We start from the raw sequence: 23,455 nt of genomic DNA on the forward strand, positions 1-23,455 counted from the left end.
TCAAACCGTTGTGACCTGACAATCAAGAAATATCACCTTAGACTTACATATTCCATACACAAGAGCATGTCACTTTAACCTCTGCTGATCAAACAGATTTCAGTCCAACCTAACACAACCAAGATGTTGCTAGATCAACAATACCACAACCTCCAGACATAACAGCAACAGCTGTTACCAACGTTCTGTCTGACCAAGTCAATCTAAGAACAAAGATATGATCTGATGTCACTGCCAACAAGCCAATAATACCACATAATCTGAGTTGAACACTAAAGTCCTAACATATAGAAGCCATCTTGAAATTTGTGTCATTTCCTGTTACTTGATCTCCAAATGCCAGATGAGTTAGGTTCATTGTATGAGCCTATGAAACTTTAAGTTGCATGGAGCTGAGTCAAACTGTTAGGTATGTGGTAAGAAGATTGCTTTCCAACCACATGATTCCTGGTTCAGTCCCACTGCATGGCACCTTGGGCAAGTGTCTTCTACCAGAGCCTCGGGCTAACCAAAGCCTTGTAACTGGATTTGCTAGATGGAAACTAAAAAGAAGCCTGTCATATATATATAATATATTTTTTTTTTTTTTTCTGATGACCAGATAACTGCATCCGAACTCGGAGTTTTATCATGGCTACCGAATAATTGTCACATATACATTTACAGATAAATTCCTCTATTTACATAATATCAAGGTCTCTTTTTTCTTTTGTTGTCTTACCATTTTTATCAATATATATATGTGTATATATATATATATATATATACATGTATATATATATATATATATATATATATATATATATATATATATATATATATATATATATGTATATATATTATATGTATATATATTGTATATATATATATATGTATATATATATATGTATATATATATATATATGTATATATATATGTATAGCCCCGCCTGGCACCTGTGCAGGTGGCACGTAAAAAGCACCCACTACACTCACGGAGTGGTTGGCGTTAGGAAGGGCATCCAGCTGTAGAAACATTGCCAAATTAGACTGGAGCCTGGTGCAGCCTTCTGGCTTCCCAGACCCCAGTTGCACCGTCCAACCCATGCCAGCATGGAAAGCGGACGCTAAACGATGATGATGATGATGATATATATATATATATATATATATATGGTTTGAATCATTAATAATATCCATTTTGGGGAAATAAATTGTAATGACACTTTTTGAACTTCAAATGTTTAAAATTGAAATGGAAGCTACCATTTTTAAAATACCCTCATCTGTCATTCATATTTAAGCAGTGAAAGTGTGCGCATTATAGCTTAATATTAAATTTCACTGCCCTGGAATGGATGAACTGGCAGTGCATATTTAACATGTGGTGTTGTGAGAGTTTAAGAATGGATAAAATGCCACAGAAACAGCAAAGAAAATATGCAGTGTTTATTGCCAAGGTGTCTTTACTGACCAGCAAATGCAAAATTGGTTTTCAAAGTTTCATTCCAGAGATTTGTTATTGAGAGATGATGCTCATCAGACTTTGCACCAGGATGCTCATCAGATTTCAATCATGGTGCTTTAAGAGAATTAGTGGAATTCAATCCTTGTAAAAGAACTTGGAAATTAGCAGTTGACTTCAACACATCCCATCCACCATCTGCCACCACTTTTAAAAGATAGGAAAAGTCAGCAAGTTTGGGCTCCCCATACTCTTAGTGAGAAGAATAGGGAAGATCGCATATCCATAGGGAAAAGTCTTCTTTCAAGGTAGAAAAAATGACCCGTTTCTAAATAATATCATTACAGGTGATGGAAAATGGGTCTTTTATGACAAAGATCAATGCAAAAGGCAGCGGAGTGACAAGGCTGAGCTCTATGAAAGGAAGGTTATGGTGGAATCACCGCAGTATTATTCATTTTGAGTTTTTAAAACTGCAATCAAATACTAAAGCTGACATATACACTCAACAGCTGCAACATGTGCATGAATATCGTTTAAGAAAATGCTCTGCACTTGTCAGTAGGAGAAACATTGTGCTTCTCCATGATGGCACAAGACCACATTCAGCAAGGATCATGCAGGATAAAATATTGGATATGGGCTAGTGTGTTCTACTCCATTCATGATATTCACTGGACTTTCCACCAACTGATTTTCATCTTCACTCTCTACAAAATGCTCTGATGGGAAAAAATTTTCTCAAAAACAATCAGGTGAAAATGTATGTGGAAAGCTTTTTTCATGTCAAGGCCAACTGAATTTTACTCAAGAGGAATCAAAAAGTTACCTGATAAATGGTAAGAAGTCATTCAAAATAATGGCAACTATACTGATAATAGAAAATAATTCTTTGTAAAATTTTTTCATGATTGAAGGTATTTAACAAAATCAAATTTTTTTTATTACTCAACCCAATATATGTGTGTATGCATATATATATATGCATATACGAGGGGTGTTCAATAAGTAATGCCCCTGACCCACTTCCCATAGCAGTAGAGCAACGAAACTTGGAACAGTTATTAGTCTTTTTCTACATAGGAATCACCCAGATGTAACGCATTTCTCCCATTGTTTGATGCAGCTCTGAAGACCGTTTTTGTAGAAGACCCCAGCTTGGTCCTCCAACCACGACGTGACTTCAGAAATCAAGGCTGCATCATCTGGGAAACGCTTTCCTTTCAAAAACAACTTCATGGCTGGGAAGAGGTGAAAATCAGAGGGTGCAGGTCAGGAGATGGGGGATGAGTTCATAGCCGCACGCCTGTGCTTCTGATCTGGCGACACGCGAGTTGTGGATCGGAGTGTTGTCCTGCAGGAGGAGGATGCCTTTGCTGATCTTGCCCCGCCTCTTGATTTTGATAGCTTCTCTTAATTTCCTCAAAGTGAAGCATAATAGACTCCTGTAATTGTGGCACCCTTTGCCAAGAATCTGTCATCACTACTCAGTCCTGGTCCCAGAAGACTGTGAGCATGACCTTGCCAGCGGAGGGCTACACCCTTGCCTTCTTTGGAGGAGGTGAGTCACGGTGCTTCCACTGCATTGACTGGGCTTTGGTCTCTGGATCATAGTGATGGACCAGGTTTCATCCTGTGTAATCAGTCTTTTGAAAAATTTTGACTCATCTTCTTGGCACATCTTCAAATTCATCCTCGCGCTATCGACGCGTTCTTGCTTCTGGAAAGGTGTGAGCAGCCTGGGAATCCATCTGGCAGACACCTTTTGCATATGCAAATGGTCATGAATGATAATTTCCACAGACCCGGTACTAATCTTGACCTCATGGGCTATTTGGCGAATAGTTATGTGTCGATCTTCCAAAATGGCAGCCTCAACTTGACGGACAGATGCTTCATCAATGGCAGAAGGGGGCAACCAGATCTGGGAGCTGTTTCCACAAAGTTCCAACCATGTTTGAATTCACGATGTAGAGATTTTACAAGGTCATATGATGGGGCATCATCACCATAAGTTACTTTTATTTCATCAAAAGTCTCCCGTGGTGTGCGTCCTTTCAAATACAAAAACCGCATCACTGCTCGACACTCAACAGGCTCCGTTTCACACTTGACTCAGTTCAAACACCTGTAAATCAGAAACCACAATTAGTTCAGAGCCGTAATCTATAGAGATATAGGTAATTGCACATGCAAAATTTCAGCTAGATCAAACAACTGCAAGTGGGTCAGCGGCATTACTTATTAAACGCCCCTCGTATATATATATATATCATCATCATCATCATCATCATCATCATCATCATTTAACGTCCGCTTTCCATGCTAGCATGGGTTGGACGGTTCAACTGGGGTCTGGGGAGCCCGAAGGCTGCACCAGGCCAGTCAGATCTGGCAGTGTTTCTACAGCTGGATGCCCTTCCTAACGCCAACCACTCCGAGAGTGTAGTGAGTGATTTTGTGTGCCACCGACACAGGTGCCAGACGAGGCTAGCAGACGGCCATGCTCGGATGGTGTTTTTATGTGCCACCGACACAGGTGCCAGATGAGGCTGGCGAACGGCCACGATCGGATGGTGTTTGTTACGTGCCCACAGCACGGAGGCCAGTCGATGCGGTACTGGCTACGGCCACGTTCGGACGGTTTTCTTGTGTGCCACCGGCACTGGTACCACAAAGATACAAATTCCATTGATGTTCATCTATTTTGATTTGTTTTGATTTTGATTTTCACTTGCCTCAACAGGTCTTCACAAGTGTCACAAGAAGGAAGGTATGCACAGGTGGACTGACTACGTCCCAGGTAGGGGCCACGGGTTATGGCCTGACTAGTCTTGCCGGGTCTTCGGTTGGTGTTTTTATGTGCCAGCCTATGCTCTTCCACAGAAAGGTACACAGAAAGAAGCAAGGAGAGAAAATAAAGAATGTGTAGTGGCTAGAGATTTAAATTGGCGAATGCCATACAGAAGGGTCACACAAGAAAGCTAGGGAGAAAGAGAGGTAATAAAGTAGTGCTGGTGCCAAAATGGAGGTGCACGTGTGTGTATATGAGAGTTTCTATGTGCATGTGTGCTGGTGATCTTGATGTGTGTATGTGTAGGTGTGAAAATGTTGGTCTGGGAAGTGGTCAGTGCTGATGTGTGCATGGTGGTGTGATGTGTTGTGGTATGGTGGTGTAAGGTGTTGTGGTGTGGTGTGATGGTGTTGGGAGGCGGGGAGGCTAGAGTGGGGAAAGCAAGGGTAGGGGTGGGTTAGGCTGAGAGTGGGGGTAGAGGTGGGATATTTGGGTAGGCAAAGGGTGGGGGTAGAGGCAGAGTATGTGGGATGGTTGTAAGGGATGGGTGGGGTGGGATGGTGAAGATAAGGAAGGTGGGGTGGTTTGTATAGGGGTGGGTGGGCTTACGAGGGAGGGGTGATGGTGAAGGGGAAGGAGAAGGTGGGTAGGAGTGAAGAGAAGAGAGGAGAGTAGGAGTGAAGAGAAGTAGGAGTCAGAGCAAGAGAGGAAAGGTGAGTGGAAGGAAGTGGGTGTGACAGGGAGAGAGGCAAGGGCAAGAGGTTAGATGAAGAGGGGAGGAGAGTTGAGCCTATGTATCACAAAGGAGCGAAGAGAGAAGATTAATCCCTGTTCACGGCGCAAACAGGAGTCCAGATGGCCCCTCTGCAAGGACAATCCGAACAAGGACAGGTGTTGCAAAGAGCGGAAATGGTGTGAGACTAGGGTGTCATTGCTGAATTGTATGTCTCGGAGATGTTCCGCAAACCAGTCAGCCAAGTGGTGTCCCATTTGCCCAATGTATAGAGAAGGGCAGAGAGCAGGAGACGCAGTAGATGATATGAGTAGAAGTGCAGGTGAAGGAGTCGGTGATGTAATAGGGTCGATGATGGGTGCCAGTGAAGAAGGTGGTGTTGGAGAAGTAAAGGCAAGTGCGGCAGCATGGGTGGGAGCAAGGGAAGGAGCCAGGTTTGGAGGTTGGGTTAGGAAAGAAGCTGTGGAACAAGAGGTCTCATAGATTGTGGGCTTGTTTGAAGGAGGGGAGGGGTCAGTTAGGAAAGATGTGCGAAGTGGAGGGATCAGACTGGAGTTGCTGGGTGGCTCGGAGAATGGTGCGTTGGAGAGGTAGGGTGGTGGGGTGGTAGGTGAGGGGAAATGGAAGGCAGGAGACAGCAGGGTGGGTTCAAGGGAGAGAGCAGATGTATGGTCCATGGAACATGCTCTGGCAAGGGTGGTGTGGATAGTGGTGAGGGGATATCCACGTAGGATGACGTGGTGAGCCATGAGTTGAGACTGAGTCTCAAAGTCATGGTCGTCACTACAGAGCCTGTGTAGACAGAGGAATTAGGAATAGGGGATGGAAAGCTTGGTGTGTTTAGGGTGAGAAGAAAAGAAGTTGAGCTATGAGTGAGAGTCTGTATGTTTGTAGTGGATGGAGGTGGTGAGAGTGGAGTGATGAATGCTGACCGAAATGTCAAGAAAGGAGACAGAGGTATCAGAGATAGTGCAGGAGAAGTGGAGGGTAGGATGGAAAGATTTGACAAAAGAGAGGAAGGAGTCTAGATGTTCGCAGGAGCGTGAGTTTGCACCGATACACTCATCATTATAATGGCCGTATAGTTTGGGAGTGGGACCAGTGAAACTTGAGAATATTTGGGCCTCAATGTAGCCAACGGACAAGTTCACATAATTGGGGCCCATTCTTGTTCCCATGACCACTTCCAAGACCTTCTTGTAGAAATCACCTGCAAATCAGAAGCAGTTGAATGAGAGGACAAGTTCGGCCAGATGAACGAGTGTGGATGTGTCAGGTTGGGGGTTGGGTCAAAGGTCAAGGAAATGTTGGAGTGCACACAGCCCCTCGTGGTGAGGGATCACCATGTGAAGGCTCTAGATGTCAAGGGTGAAGAGAAGTTTAGTGGGGCCAGGAGGGAAGGAGAAAGTGTTGAACAAATGAAGCGTGTGGTTGGTGTCATGGATGTTAGAGGAGAGGGAAGCCACTAGGGGGACAAGGACATGGTCAAGATATCTGGAGATAAGTTCAGTGGGGCAGTTGCAGGTGGAGACCAAGGGGTGGCCAGGGTTGTTAGGTCTGTGGATTTTGAGGAATGTATGGTGAATTTATGGAAAGAAGTCTCATAAAACTCATCAATTTATTTAAAAATGGAGGAGATAAATTGTTAAATAAATTGATGAGTTTTACAGGACTTCTTCCCATAAATTCACCATACATTATATACAAGTATTACTTTCGTATCCTTGCAAATTTACCCCTGCAAAGTATAAAGTATCAATATTAGAAATCTTTTTGGGAAACCTCCAAATTAAAGGACGAATTTACTTTCAACCCTTTTTACACACACACACACACACACTCATATATATATATATATATATATATATATATATATGTATGTATGTATGTATGTATGTGTGTGTGTCTTTGAGTCTGTGTGTATTCCTCCACACTGCTTGACAACCAGTGTTGGTGTGTTTATGTCCCTGTAACTTAGCATTTCTGCAAAAGAGACCAATAGAATAAGCACTAGGCTTCAAAAGGTAAGTCCTATGGGCAATTCATTCAACTAAAGTATTTTACAGGTACTGGTTGAGAGAGCGACTGTCTCAACTGGCACTGAGGTGAGAGAGTCAATTTGGGTTTAAAAAATCCTAAATATTAAATATTAATCTACTTTTAATTCACCTGAAGAAAACTTTTTTTTTCATAATGTAAATTGAGTTGTTCCTGAATTAAAAACATGTCTGAAACAGCTGTATTGAACCTCAGCCCATTTATGTTAATATCAGAACAATAAAAAAAATTTGTATCCTCACACATTTGCCGAATCCCAGGCAAAATCAAAGTTATGAGTGTCCTCAGTGTGACTTTATGTCAAAATCCATACCTGGACTCAAATTACATTCATGCAATCATCACAAATAGATGCAACTTCTTTTATTCTTTTATTTTAAAGTTGCTTTTTTTTTTTGTCTCACTTTTTTCTTTTCTTTAAATTCTCTTCTTCAAACAATCATCAGTCAAAATTGACAGGAGTGACTATCATGCGTGAGTATGTGTGTGCGTGCAAACACACACATGTGCATGTGTGTGTCTTTATGTCAGTCTTTCACCATTGCCTCACAACTGATGTCGGTTTGTTTACTAAATTTACATGGATTTGTTTGACTAATCCCTTCAATTCTAAAAACTAACACAAGTAAAAAGTAAGAGGTAAAAAATGTGACAATTGAATAAAATCTTCCTTGACAATAGAAACATGCATTCAGTTGAATTTATATGCCAATGCTTTGCTTGCTGATATTTTACATGCTTGAGTTGTCAAATAATTGCTTTTGTACTCCTTCCTAGTGATAAAAACAAATTGTCTGTTTTACCAGTTCATACATGTTGGGAATCTCATTTACATTTGGGTAATTGTGTGAATATATTTGGAAGGAAAGTTCTCCAATTTTGGGGGATGTGACCTTGGATCTCTGCAATAGATTGATTTACTCGTTAGAAACCCAGATGAGACCATTAATTTGTAAATAAACTTTTGAACTATTTGAACAATATACAAAAAAGAAAACAAATGGTCAAAAACATCTCATTGAGATTATTTCAGTTGGCAGCTAACTAACTAGCAGATATTCAAGGATTATTCAGCCTACAGCAATGAAACACTGGATCATAGTGATTTTAAGGAGAGACTGTATTCTATTAATGAGCTTAAAGTTAGGAAGAATAGAACAAGCTTATTGTTAGGTATAACCATTGGATTTTGATATGAAAAGTATGGACCCTACCCACTCTTTGCTGCACCACAGATTCCAAGCTAGGGCAGAGATTTGCAAAATAATCACCCTTCAAAACTCTTGCAGTTTATTTCAATTGGCTCACAGTGTGCCCATTGACATTGGCTTCCATACAATTGTACAGGCATCTGGCATTTGGTAAGCTTTCTCTTATCAGACTCCCCCCATGTGCAGGGCACAAAACTTTGAGCAAGATGATGTGCTAGCATACCCAGGCATTCAAGTGACCAGACAACCTAGATTCATGGTCTTTTCTGATTTTGTGGATAAACTGTTCTATCAATATTGAGATGACGGTTTGGGGATAAAGTGAAGCAGAAGCATTCCATCACTTTCCCTCTCATCACCACAAAGGTTTTGATGATTTGAAGCTAATCTTTGTGTATGGGACGAGTTTCTCAGGCCTTGAAGGATACATCTGCCACCACCAAATGGATGTCATTCCAATCAGATCATCTATAAAGGCTGTCACTGATGGTTGTTGCATGTCCATCAGAAGCTTTGTGTTCTACCTCTGCTAACTTGTCCATCTCGTTCATTTCAATGGCAAAAAGAATTACTGAAATAGCACTACCTTTGTCTGACCTGTGCCACTCTGATGCGGATCTAGAAATAATTCTCACCCTGAAGTTACAATAATAGTCCAGAATAAGGTTATTGATTTTGTTAGGAAAATGTTGTCTTTGAGGAGACTCTTCTGCTAGCCTGGATGGCATAGATCCACTGGCATATATATGCGTCTGTCTTCATACGTGCATGTATGTGACTTGGTGTATAAATCTATATGTATTTGTGTGTGTGTGTGTGTGTATTCACCTGTATGATGTTGAAAACGGGATAAATGAACTGGTTGAGGTTGAAAATATAGGTTGCTATCCTTCTTACAAGTAGTTCTTTGCTATTGTTTTAGCTCTTTACACTAGTTATTTGTGAGCAGGGTATGGTTTTTTTCTCTAGTTGCACTGTTGTGATTGATGTGATTGCTCCTTATATAATTACTTCTGATGCAACTGGCTGTTTAAGTTGTGATGCTACTAACACAGCTAATAGAAACGTTTACATTCTTTTTTATAAAACAGTATGTGACTTTTACAGCTGATGAGAGTAGAAAATTTCAAGCTATGATATGTATTACTATTGGAGCAGGTTCTGCCTCAACTTATAATCTATTTTCTTTGAATGATGACATCAGTAAAAATCTGGTCAATCAAATTATAACAAACATATCCCAGAGTTTTGAGTGATAATGTTTAACATACATCTACCCAAGTCAAATTTACTCTGGACGTCAGTAAAAGAGACTAGATCTGAAGACAAAGAGAGAAGAATTTGACTGGCAGATGATATGTCAGGAACTTAGTAATATGAGCAGCAAAGCATGACAGCTGGCAAATTCCTGATCTTGGCAGTAACCATATTCATGAGGGCCAAAATTGTCACTACTAACACCAGAATACTGATCACTTCAGGTGGTTCAGGTGAGAGGGCATGCGCCATTGTAGTGCTTGCTGCATTCATCATTTGATGGTATATTCCTAGGTCCTCCCTCATGACCCATTGAGCAAAGTTCCAGTCATGCCCCATCTCTCCTAGATACCTCCTCATCATGGTCATGTTGGTTGATCATATGACCATGTGTCATGTGGTTATCCAAAAGAGCTGTCAACTCAGTGAGATCTTCAGTGAAGAGACAATGGCAAGTAAGGTCTAACTTGGAAAATTGAGCAATATGGCTAAATCATACAAGTAAGAGACTGCATCCCAGCTTCTGGGTAGAGTCATTGGTTGGAACAAAACCAACCAAAAGACACCCATAATCCTGGCACCAAAGGAGTTCAGGCAACTCCCAAAGACCCAGATAGTGTCCAGCTATAAGGTTGGACAGGCAGGGAGGACCAGAGACCTCAAGATCTGAACATTTGTCTTCCTGCATAGATATTGCCAGCAGTAAACACCCATGTCCAATGAGTCCATAGCTGCACCAGCTTGTCCAAATCCTTTTAGGACTTAAGATTCACAGCTAATGCCACTATGAATCTCATTGTGATGTGGTAAACAAATTATAGTAAACAAAGTGGTAAACAAATTCAACATTCTCATTTGTGACAGTGACAGACAAGGTGGAGTCCTCCAAGAAGCCAATGAAGAACTGGATCTTTGTCTTGATCATCCAAGAAACTCTAAAGGCAAGTGGTTCTGCTTCCTCACTCAGTAAAAGGAAAGTGCTCCTTAAGACATCTAGAATTCAGCAACACTAACTGTGTCATTAGCAAAATCTAAGTCTATAATCCTAATTTCACTAGTGAGTGCACCACAACTCTATCAAGCCACCATTCAGCTGAGTATCCAGTTCATGCAAGCATTGAACCCCAGATCTAACTGGAAAAAAATCAAATGTTGAGCCCTTAATCCAAACCACACTGACTGTTCCAGTGTACAAGGCTATCATCAGCCCAATCAGTTGAGGAGGTATACCTCACAGCTTCTGAATCCTCTAAAGCACATCCCTATCCACCAAGTCGAATGCCTTGCAGAGGTCGACACAGACCCCCTGCCAAAAGCTCCACTTGTGTTCAATGTACACTTGTGTACATGAAGAGACAGGATCCTGTCAGTAGTTGACCTCTTTGGCATGAACACTGACTGCTCCAGCTGCTGAGATGCCAGCAGGATTATCTCTTTTCAGGATAATTCTGATAAAGACCTCACCAGGTACTGACAAGGGTGTAACAGCCCTGTAATTGTTGTGATCATTGCAGTCACCTTTACCTATCCAGAGTGGGATAATTATGCCCCTCTACCAGTCAAGCTGTATGATGCCACTGTTCCAAATTAAGCAAAAAACAAGACTTCAGCAGGCCAAACTTACTTAATCATCACCTCATGAACATCATGTTACCTTCCCATTCTTCAGATGATTTACTGCAACACGGAACTTGTCTTTGGATTGCAAAATCACAGCTGACTGGCTGGTTGTTACCAATGCTGAAGGCATAGTGGCATTCAGATCACTAAGTGGGTCCACTTTATACAACTCATGAAAGTAGGAGGCCTCATACCATGAGCGCAGCATATTCATTACTTCAATAAAAATATTTCTAGCTTCTCCTAGGACCTACATATTTTTGGCCATGAACAGAAATCATCATTGTATCATGATTTTCTTTCCAAAGAAAAGTAATGTTCCATGTACATTCATACCAGTAAGAGAGGGGAACAACTAAAACTGAAGATTACCATTTTCATTCATTTAAGGTCACTCACTTCATCATCATCATCGTTTAACGTCCGCTTTCCATGCTAGCATGGGTTGGACGGTTCAACTGGGGTCTGGGGAGCCCGAAGGCTGCACCAGGCCAGTCAGATCTGGCAGTGTTTCTACAGCTGGATGCCCTTCCTAACGCCAACCACTCCGAGAGTGTAGTGGGTGATTTTATGTGCCACCGACACAGGTGCCAGACGAGGCTGGCGAACGGCCACGCTCGGATGGTGTTTTTATGTGCCACCGACACAGGTGCCAGACGAGGCTGGCAGACGGCCACGCTCGGATGGTGTTTTTATGTGCCACCGACACAGGTGCCAGACGAGGCTGGCAGACGGCCACGCTCGGAGGGTGTTTTTATGTGCCACTGACACAGGTGCCAGACGAGGCGGCAGACGGCACGCTCGGACGGTGTTGTTACGTGCCCACAGCACGGAGGCCCGTCGATGTGGTACTGGCTACGGTCCCGTTCGGATGGTTTTCTTATGTGCCACCGGCACTGGTACCACAAGGATACAAATTCCATTGATGTTCATCTATTTGATTGGTTTGACTTGATTCGATTTGACTTTGATTTGATTTGCCTCAACAGGTCTTCACAAGTGTCACAAGCAGGAAGGTATGCACAGGTGGACTGACTACGTCCCAGGTAGGGGCCACGGGTTATGGCTTCACTAGTCTTGCCGGGTCTTCTCACGCACAGCATACTTCCATAGGTCTCGGTCTCTGGTCATTTCCATGGTGAGACCTAACGTTCGAAGGTCGTGCTTCACCACCTCGTCCCAGGTTTTCCTGGGTCTACCTCTTCCACGGGTTCCCTCAACTGCTAGGGATTGGCACTTTCTCCTTATTGTTTATTTTTACTCCATCAAAATTCAAGTAGTAAAGAAAAGACGATGTATCTTTTCTTAGTTTTAATACGCCATGTTCCAAGTTATGCATGAAACCAATTTTTTGCAGTGCATCATTGTGCATTAGTTATGTAATTAAGTAATATTTTGTTCTCCATTGTGATAGTTGCCTGCTAATGAGGGAAATATGCTACATGATTAATGGTGAATGGTTATAATTGTTATTTGCATGTGATATAACGTCAACCTACTTCATGGAAAGAGCAAGTTTAAGTTGCTTTGCAATCCTCCCACTATAATCAAAAATAAATTCTAATTAACAGCCAAGAAACAAAATTTGAGAATGAAAGAAACTGTGCTTAACAGCACCATCCTGGAAAGTATTTATTGCACACAATATAGTAAGGGGTAGGGCAGTATCATCAGATTTAATCCTTTTCCTTTTCATCTTCTCTTCTTGATTTCTTCTCCTTTTCTCCTTGTTTTTTTTTCTTTTTCTCTTCTTTTTACTCTTCTTTTTTTTTCTTTTTCTTCTCATGCCTTTTGAATGTTTTGAACTTTTATACTCCGTATTTCATTACTTTGCCTTTCTTTCTCCCTTTTTTTTTTGTCTCCTTGTTCAATCATGCCTGATTACAAATCTTTCCTCTTCCACCTTCACCACCACCCAAGGAAACACCTTTCCATACTTTCTTTCTGCTGTTTTCAAACATCTATCAATCTTTCCCTACTAATTTTCGAAAAAACACGGTTCTTTAGCTGTGTTTCATTTCTCAATCGCTGCCCTCACTACCACCTTATTCCCAAAGGTTTCCACCTCCATTTCCACCCCACTTTCTACTCTGCTTCTGCTATCCTACCCATGCTCCGTATTACTTCCAACTGCCTTGTGCCTGCCACCATTCATTCCAATCTTTCCAAAATGCACACCTTCGACCACCTTCTCCCTCTCACTTATTCCATCTTTTTCTTCACTCTTTCACCTTCTTATGCACATTCTACTCTACACTACATAATCCATTAAATCATCTTTTTCACGAGTATTTCACTCACACAAAACAATGTAAACTCCACTCACTCCTTCATTCCATCACACCTGATGCCACAACCCCACCCCTCCCCAATAAGCTTTCCCTTCATCCTCATCCCAACCCTTCCATTACACCAACCTTAACCCTCCTCTCTCTCTCCCAGCCTTCCGCTACCCCACCATCCCTCCTACATCTAACTCATCCATCCCCTCCCCACTTTAGTCTTGTTACCATTCCTCCTGATCTTTCCTTCTCTGAGGCGGAGCGTTCTCTTCTCAGTTAGGGTCTGTGCTTTGTCCCCCCTCACTCCATCCAGTCACGAATTTTAGACCCGTGCTGATATTCATAGCTTTGTGCACCATCTCAGGCTATATGCACTATTCCACAACACTCCATCTGCTTCTAGCGAAGAGTACTGTTTCACCGACCTGTGCTACCAACCATCCCACTGGACACCAGCCCCTGGCCAGTTCCAAGCAGTTGATCAGTTTGCGGGCATCTGCCAACGTGTTATGGACTGGTTTAACCTTTACAGGCATCCCTGACATCTGAACATCTCCCCAGCCAAACTCTTGCTCCTTAAATGTCTCTGATGCCACAAAAGCATTATCATAAAACCAGTCAACCATGATGGTGTGGCATGCAGACCTCTACAAGGATGAAGCTTTCCGTTAACCTTAAAACATCTTCTATCGCCTTCTGCCCTCCTACCCTATGCCTAGCTACCAACAGACTGTATCCTCCACTATCCATGACCTCATCTTCTCCTCCCATTTCCCTCTAACCTCATTATCTGCACTCCTTGCACCCCCACCATTTACTTCCTTCTCAAAATCCACAAGCCCAACAGCCCTGCCACCCCATTGTCTCTGTCTGTAACTGCCCCACTGAATTGATCTCGAAATACCTCAACTGTGACCTTGTCCCCACTAGTGGCTTCTCTCCCCTCACACATCCATGACACTAAACCTGTTCTTCGTTTTTAAACTCTTTCTCCTTCCCTCCTGGCCCCTCTAAACTTGTCTTCATTCTTGATATCAAGAGTCTATGTATGGTGATCCCACACACTGAAGGACTTCTTGCACTTAAACACTTTCTAGACCTTCGACCAAACCTGATGCCTCCACACTTCTTCATCTGGCTGAACTTGTTCTCTCCCTCAACTGCTTCTCGTTCGCAGGGAAGTTTTACCAAGAGGTCTCCATCGGTGCAGGCTTTGCAGTGACAACCATGACTTTGAGACTCAGTCTCAACTCATGGCTCACCACTTCATCCTTTGTGGATATCCTTCACCACTATCCATACCACTTTTGCCTGAACATGTTCTGTGGACCATGCTTCTGCTCTCACTCTTCACACCTGCCCCGCCATTGCCTGTCTCCTGTTTCCCTTCACCTACCACCCTTCCACTCTGCCCCCTCAAACATTCCATTTTCCAAGCCTTCCGGCAACTCCATTCCGACCCCTCCACTTCACACATCTTCCCCAACCTAATCCTTTCCTACTTCAAACAAACCCACAACCTGCATGACCTCCTGATCTACAGTTTCTTCCCTGACCCCACTGCTCAACTTGGCTTGTTCCCCTGCTCCCGCCCACTGTTACACTTGCCCTACCTCTCCAACACCACCGTCATCATCATCCCTATCATATCACTGACACCTTGACCTACATTTCTAGCAATGTCATTTACGGCATCTCCTGCTCTTTCTGTTCTTCTCTGTATATCAGTCAAACAGGACACCGCTTGGCTGACAGGTTCATGGAGCACCTCTAAGACATTGGACTCAGCAATGACACCCCAGTCTTGCGCCATTTCCACTCTACTGGTCATTCATTACAACACCTATCTGTGTTCAGATTGTCTTTGCACAGGGGCCATCTGGATTCCCACCTTTGCTATAAAGAGGAATTAATCTTCTCTCTTCACTCCTTTGCTCTACATGGGCTCAACTCCCCTCCCTTCTTCATCAGGCTACCCTCCTCTTCTCTCTTCATCTGACACCTTCTTCCTCTCTTCACTCCTACCTACCTTCTTCCTTCATTAACACACCACTCCATCAACACCCCATCCCCACATGTCCCACTCCCACATACCCCACCCCTACCTCATATCCTCAGCCCACCCTCATCCCAACACCGTCACACCACCCCACCCCACACCTCTCTGCACACAAGCACTGACCACCTCTCAGCACCCACACCATCATCCACACACCCACACATTACAGACGCATGCACACACATATCTACACCTCAAAGTCACCAGCTCCTATCCACATGCACACACACACACTCTCACATACACACATGTACGAGCACCTTCGTTTTGGGATTACCAGTACTTTATTATCTCCCCTTCTTCCTAGCTCTCCTGTCTAACTACCATTGTCCAACCAGTCGCCATGATTGACTGCTAAATACACAAGCTTTATTTATTTTCTTTCTGTTTATGTCCTTGTGTTCCTTTCTGCTGAAGAGCTTAGGCTTGAAATGTAAAAGAGTTTCTCACCTTCCCCAGCATCACCTGCTTGTTGTTTATACACCTGTCTTCATCTTATGTTTTTCTGAAAATTTCAACTATATATATATATATATATATATATATACATATACATATATATATATATACATACATAAAAAAAAATATATATATATATACATCACCCGGTCTGAGATTCGAACCCAGGATCCCTCGACTGTGAGTCCACATGCTCTAACCATGTTCCTCCACATATACATATATACATATTTGCATATACCTGCATATATATATATATATATATATATATATATTTTTTTCCCTTTAGAGATAGTAGACCCCTTCATCTCACCATATAAAAAATAATTTTTATTTTAAATACCTACTGTTTTATAACTTGGCTTCATGTGTTTCATGAGGTACATTTCCCGGTTCCTAAACCACTCCATGTTTAGCTGGAACCCTTCTTAGAATGTAACCCCAATCATCAGTCTTTTATATCACTTTATCATCGTTCAATACTATAAACTATATTTTAATTTTTTTAAACCCATAAGTATGTGTAAAATAGGTATGTGTAAATTAGGTTCGCTGGACCCTACAGTACAAGCCATAATTCAGATAAAAATTCAAATAAAAAATTACAAAAATAAAATAAGAAATAAAAAATAAAAAAATGAAAATGCGAAAAAATACGAAAAATTTACAAAATCTATGTTAGTAATATATAGGGTTAAAAATAAAATATATTTGTATATAATTGTATATATAAAAGCACTAGGCAGTGTCTCATATTTTTGTTTGCCCACTCCAGTTGCATCTATCAATTTATCTTTGTGTGTGTGTGTGTGTGTGTGTGTGTGTGTATTTATATGGATTTCATAGACAGGAACTGAAACAAATCAATCGTATATATATGTATATATGTAAGTGTATGTGTGTGTCTTTGTCTCTGTGTTTCGCTCTCATCACTGCTTCACAACTGCTGTTCATTTATTTACATCCCCATAACTTACTGGTTTCACAAGAACAAACTAATAGAATAAGTACTAGGCTTATCAACATAAACAAAAGCACTAGGCTGTGTCTCATATTTTTGTTTGCCCACTCAGTTGTATCTATCAATTTATCTTTGTATGTGTGTGTGTATCTATATCTATATCTATATTTATCTATCTATCTATCTATCTATCTAAATATATATATATATATATATATATATATATATATATATAACACCCTAATGGGGGCCTTAACTCCCAAATTTTAGCCATTTCTTTTATGATCCAAAACTAGGTCAAAAGTACTGAATGGATCTTTATGAAATTTGGAAATTATACTCTATGCACAAGGGTCATAACCCCCATGACAATTCATATATTTTTGCTGTTGATGAAATTTTAACCATAGATATTACACACAAATGAAGTAATATTTATAAAATTTCATCTTCTTACAAGTTAGAAAGACCCCTCCATGGGGACTTAACACCCACAATTTTGTCATTTTATCTTAGCAAAAACAAATACAGTTGTGCTCTTGGAAGCTGTAGGGTTACCCAAGCATAAAAGATGAGCATTATTTGTAATTCAATGGTACAACAGTGTAACAGTTTGCTTTGACATGCACTTACATTGTGATTTCTGCAATGTGGTGCATAAATTGTCAAGTAAATGAGAGGCATCTTTGCCTCCACTGATTCAGTTGCAAAGTGTTGAGTAAAGTTATTTGATTGCAGACCTCCTTTCAGTCTTTTTATTATCACTGGATCACACATAGTCCCCACATGGTAACATTGATTTCAAGGCCTTCCCAGATGAGTGACTGGTTATTCAAAGACATTTATAGATTGTAAATTTATTCTGTCCAGTTACGTATCAGTATAGTGGTCATTTGCAAACTCCAGAGGTGACACTTTCATTTCTCCTTAGCCTCCACGTCACACAGTTGTTAATGTTTATTTCAGTTGGGTCATGCCCTTCCAATTGCTATAGATTCGTAATGCATCTTATGGCTGTGCCTGTCACCTGGATGGTGAGGAATCCTATATTGGGAGTGGTAATGACTAGGGTTAGGTAGCTGACTGCTTATTGTGATCATCCGTCTTTTGGTTTCCTGTAGCTTTGCTCTCTTTTACAGACCCAGTGAACATATATTTCCTATTTCAAAGAAATTCAAACAATAGATATAAGACCCAAGTTAAAAAGATTCTCAACAATTCAACTTCCCTGGTTGACATTAAGATGCCCACCCCCAACAGGAGCCTCTCACATTTTAGAGCTCTATGACCATCATTTTTCAGGAGCAAAATCTTTTTAACAGGTTCAATAAGACTGGAATTTTGAAATATGCGCATAAAAATCAGTAGTATGGCATACATGTGGCATGATTACAATTTTTTTAGGGTGTGTAAAGAGGGAAATAACCCTCATCTGCAATTTTGATGAAATTCAAAACATAGATATTCCAGTTCATTGGAGAAAATATAACAGAAAAGTCTAATTCTTCAATTGCATGTAACATGGGCAACGCCTGGTATCTCTGCTAGTATATATATATATATATATATATATATATATATATATATAGAGAGAGAGAGAGAGAGAGAGAGAGAGAGATCAGCTAGTTGCTGATCTTTTGGTCATGCCTATGATTTCATGCGGCTTGATGAATCTTCCTAAGCACAACATATCATCAATTGTTATCACCTCTATGTGGCCCAATATTTGAAGGTCATGCTTTGCCACCTAGGTCTACCTCTTCCACAGGTTCCTTCCAGAGTTAGGATCAGCACTTCTTACACAGCTGTCTTCATCCATATGCATGTGTGTATAATGTGCATAATATCATACAATCATGCACACAATTATTGACACCCCTTGTAAAAAGTGGGTTTTTGTTGAATTTCTTGTTAAAATTAGATCTCATCAAAAATACTATGGCACAATAATGTTAACAACTAAAGCATAAAATTTACCAATGGAGGACATCTGGCAATGTTTAATATGGTAATCTCAGTTGCTAAAAATTTCAAGCATTGTTCAAACTTATTGGCACTTACATAACAATTTGATTATTGTATTGGAAAAACACTAATTTGAGCTACAATATAAGAATATGTGTTGAATAATAGAAAGTTCTAAAATACATAATAACACAGAACAACTTTCTTTTGGACAATGAACTATTCTATTTGCAACATCATAGTAAAGGTGAAGGAGCACAGTTCTGACTTAAAGAAGAAGATTGCTGATGCTCGTGTTGTTGGAGATGGTTTTACGGCAATATCTAAGAATATTATTATAGCTAGATCAACTGTTTGCAACATAATCATGAAGCACCAAGATACTGGTTTATTGGAAAATAAATTTCTTCCACCAAGAAGCTTTTTTCAGAATGAGATGAGCAGATGTTAATTAAGATAACGACTACAACAATGAAAGCTAATTTGACACCAATCAGACTTCATGCTTCAAGGTTAACATTTGCTCAAACTCTGAAGAGATAGTTTCAGGCCTACTGTCCCCAGAAGGTGCCATTGTTGTAGAAGAAATGCTTGACTGCTCATTTAAAGTTTGCAAGGGACTTTCAGAAGAAGTCTGAATGTTTTTGGCTCTCTTTTCTGTGGTCTGCCGAAACCAAAATCAAATTACTTGGTCACAACAATAGGACAACCATTGGGAGAAAAGAGGAGAAGCCTACAATCTGAAGAATACCATCCCTACCATCAAACATGGCAGAGGCAGTATAATGCTGAGGAGCTGTTTTTCTGTGAAAGGCACAAGAAAATTTATTTGAATTGAAGGAACAATGAAAAAGAGATGTTTTGAATGTAAACCTAGTCATTGGCAAAGCATAGGATTCGGACACTGTTGGACCTTCATGCAGGACCATGATCCCAATCATACCTCCCTTTTCATCTAAAATTGGTTGAAAGAAAACAAAATAGATCTACTCTGATGGCTGACTCAAAATCCTGACTTAAACCTGATAGAAAATTTATGGTAGGAGCTAAAGAAAAGGGTGAAAGCAACAAGGCCATCTAACCTGAAGTAGTTGGAAGAATATGCAATTAAAGAATGGGCAAAAAGTCCTTCTGATATGTGTCCGAAGATAATTGAAAACTACTTCTGCAAATTGAAGGAAGTTATTAAGCATAAAGGATACACTGCTAATTGTTAATCATTGAATGTTGTAGAGATGCCAATAATTGTGAACCATCCAATTAGTTTGTTTCTCTGATTTGCTCATTAAAGATAAATTGTTTGGAAATTCAACTTTTGTTTAGTGTTCCTTAAACAAGTGTGCCTACATTGACCAAAGTGCAAAAGAATATTTCGATTAAAAGTTGATGACCTCTTATGATTATTTAATTATTCTTTCTTTGAAGGGAAGCTTAATTTCATATGGAAACATCCTGTAACATTTTAGTCGTATATGAAGCTTAATTTTATGAAGTGTTTTATTTTTTTTCTGACTCATGAAATATATTGAGTGACAAAGAACATTAACTTATGAAATTTATTCTCTCTTTTTTTATGTTATTTTCCCACTGCTTAATTAGAATGCTAATTAGTTGTGCTGTACAAGGGGATTTTTCTTTATTATATATATGACCATCCCCAAATACAACAATATATATATATATATATATATTATATATATATATATATATATAGTCAATTCAAGGATATCTTATCCTCATTAGGGATAATAAATCTGAAATTTCACTAGTTTAATCACATTAGAAGAAAATTTCTACTTTGCATTATGGATTGTTATAATAGGTAAAATTAGTAATGTAAGAAAATGGAGAGTTAGAAATGTATAGTTAATTTATTTGCATCATAGTTTGTTTTTAATATATAAATACAAATAAATTTTTAAAAAGCACAATATAAGACTTAAAAGCACCTACATATGTTTTGATTCTGGCCCCTTGGTAATGCATAATTTAAAGCATTTGGGTTAAATCCATTGTTACGAATTTAAGCTGTTTTAATTGTAATGAAGGTTACATCTTACTTGTAGGAATTGATATTATTATGTGAATTGCTATGAAGTTTGGATGCCTCATAACTTAATGGAAAAAACTTAAAACAGTGCATTTCCAACTGCGATTCTCTGCTCAGATGAAACAAAAATTATACATTTTTGAAAAGAATGATAATGTGTGATGAGAAAAGGATTTTTCATTTTTCATTTTATGTGGCCACTCACACATAGGAGATGTGATTCATCAGAGGGCTTGAGTGATGTGGTCAGGGGAGTATGGTGAGTAGAAAATAGGTGGTCCTGTACCAGGGAGCTGCATAAAGGAGTGATGGGGAGAGGGATGGAATAGGAGCTAAATGAAAAATAAAATGAAAAATGTCCTGAACAAAATGAGATGAAGTACCTTCAATCTCTCCAAAAGCTGGTCTGTATCTGAAGAAGATAATGTTTTGTATCTGGTAGGATTAGAAGGATATTGTGTACCATGATCTACTTCCACAAAATCAAATGTTAAATTCTGTAATGTCGCACATTTGGATGGCCGCTACTCATCTCTTCTCTACTACTCAACTCGACTCTCTACTCTAGTCTGTCTACTCTTCACAGCTGTGCTCTGTTCTACCAATATCTAGGCTTCTCCCTCTATATCTATGTATTGGGCTAGCCTACTTCATCGTCTGGGGGCGTCCACACAACAAATTCATACTATTATTGTTTCCAATTAGACCAATTAAAGGAGGCGATTGATGAAAAATGTCCAGAACTGGCCAACCAAAAGGGTGTTGTCTTACATTAGGACGATGCTAGATTGCATGTTTCTTTGTAGACCAGGCAGAAATTGGTGCAGCTTGGATGGGATGTCCTACCCTACCCACCATACTCACCTGACCTTGCACCTTTGGATTATCATTTATTCCAATCCCGGCAAAATTCTTTTAATGGGAAGAACTTTTATTCTTTAAAAGAGTATAAAAACTACTTAGACCAGTTTATGACCCAGAAGGATGCCAACATCTGGGAGGATGGGATTATGAAGCTGCCTCAAAAATGGTGAAAGGTAGTGAAACAAAATGGAAAATATGTGGTTGAGTAAAAGGTATGCACAACTATCTAAATATTGTTAATGAATTTTACTTAAAAAACACTACAAACATTTTTACCAACCCAATATATATATATATAAGTGTCTTCTGCTATAGCCCCGGGCCGACCAATGCCTTGTGAGTGGATTTGGTAGACAGAAACTGAAAGAAGCCTGTCGAATATATGTATATATATATATGTGTGTGTATATGTTTGTGTGTCTGTGTTTGTCCCCCTAGCATTGCCTGACAACCGATGCTGGTGTGTTTACGTCCCCATCACTTAGCGGTTCGGCAAAAGAGACCGATAGAATAAGTACTGGGCTTACAAAGAATAAGTCCCAGGGTCGATTTGCTCGACTAAAGGCGGTGCTCCAGCATGGCCGCAGTCAAATGACTGAAACAAGTAAAAGAGTAAATATATATTATATATATATATATATATATTATATATATATATATATATATATATATATATAGGTGTTGGTATGGCAAAAAGTTTTCTTCCCAACCACATGGTTTTAGGTTCAATCTCACTGCATAGTACCTTGGGAAAGTCTTTACTATAAGCCAACCAAAGCCTTGTGAGTGGACTTTGTGGACAGAAACAGGTTAAAAAAAGCCCTTATACATATGTGTGTGTGATAGTTGTAAATCAATGCATGAAAAGTATATAGCATATTGAAATCTTGATGTTTATTTTGCAACACAAGTTTCTTACCATTGCAACTTTCAGATGATAACTATTACAATTTGGTTTGATGGTATGTTTATATATTTGCTGAGAGTTAAGGAGCCACAGCTCCTATCCATCCCTCTCCCCATCACTCCTTTATGCAGCTCCCTTGTACAGGACCACCTATTTTCTACTCACCATACTCCCCTGACCACATCACTCAAGCCCTCTGATGAATCACATCTCCTATGTGTGAGTGGCCACATCTGGCCACTTGTTTCTGGTACACTCTCCTAAAACCCAATGTCATTCACTTAGTTGATATACTTGTATTCTATTTCTCCTGTGTATCCTGGGTCACTGATGTTGCTCTACACTATAGATTACATAGGCTTCTATTACCTCCCTGCCGACCTAGTCATATTGTCTTGAACGTTTCTACCTGTCTCAGAATACTAAGTACTCCTGTCACTCGTGCTTCTTTTTCTGTAAAGAGACAGATGAGTGAAATGTGTGTTTGTGTAAGTGTGCGAGAAAGAGAGAGGGAGAGAGAGAGAGAGAGAGAGAGAGAAATAAGTGTTGTAAGACTGAGATCCTTTTAGTCATTTCATGATACACAAAAGTCATGATGACTGGTAAAATTGTCATTTGATATTGTATGAACTCAAATGATAATTATAATGTAACTTAGGTAATTTTTCAGTATATGATCTAGTATGTTGTTTGATATAACAATTCCACAGTAGTTATTGAAATTATCATAACTGGTTAATAAATGTAATTCCACTACCTTTATTCCTTTGCTTTATTTTGAACACACACACA

The 23,455-nt window shown here is 39.9% G+C and overlaps 1 long non-coding RNA gene across 1 annotated transcript; it reads left to right on the forward strand.

Moving 5' to 3' along the window:
- Positions 1–4,814: 4,814 nt before the first annotated feature.
- LOC118767293 lies at positions 4,815–23,203 on the forward strand. Its single transcript, XR_005003199.1, has 3 exons — positions 4,815–4,924; positions 6,364–6,379; positions 23,165–23,203. It is a non-coding gene; the product is annotated as an uncharacterized LOC118767293 (long non-coding RNA).
- The last annotated feature ends 252 nt before the right edge of the window (positions 23,204–23,455 follow it).

Source organism: Octopus sinensis, linkage group LG20 (assembly GCF_006345805.1).
Source record: "Octopus sinensis linkage group LG20, ASM634580v1, whole genome shotgun sequence".
Lineage (NCBI taxonomy): Eukaryota > Metazoa > Mollusca > Cephalopoda > Octopoda > Octopodidae > Octopus > Octopus sinensis.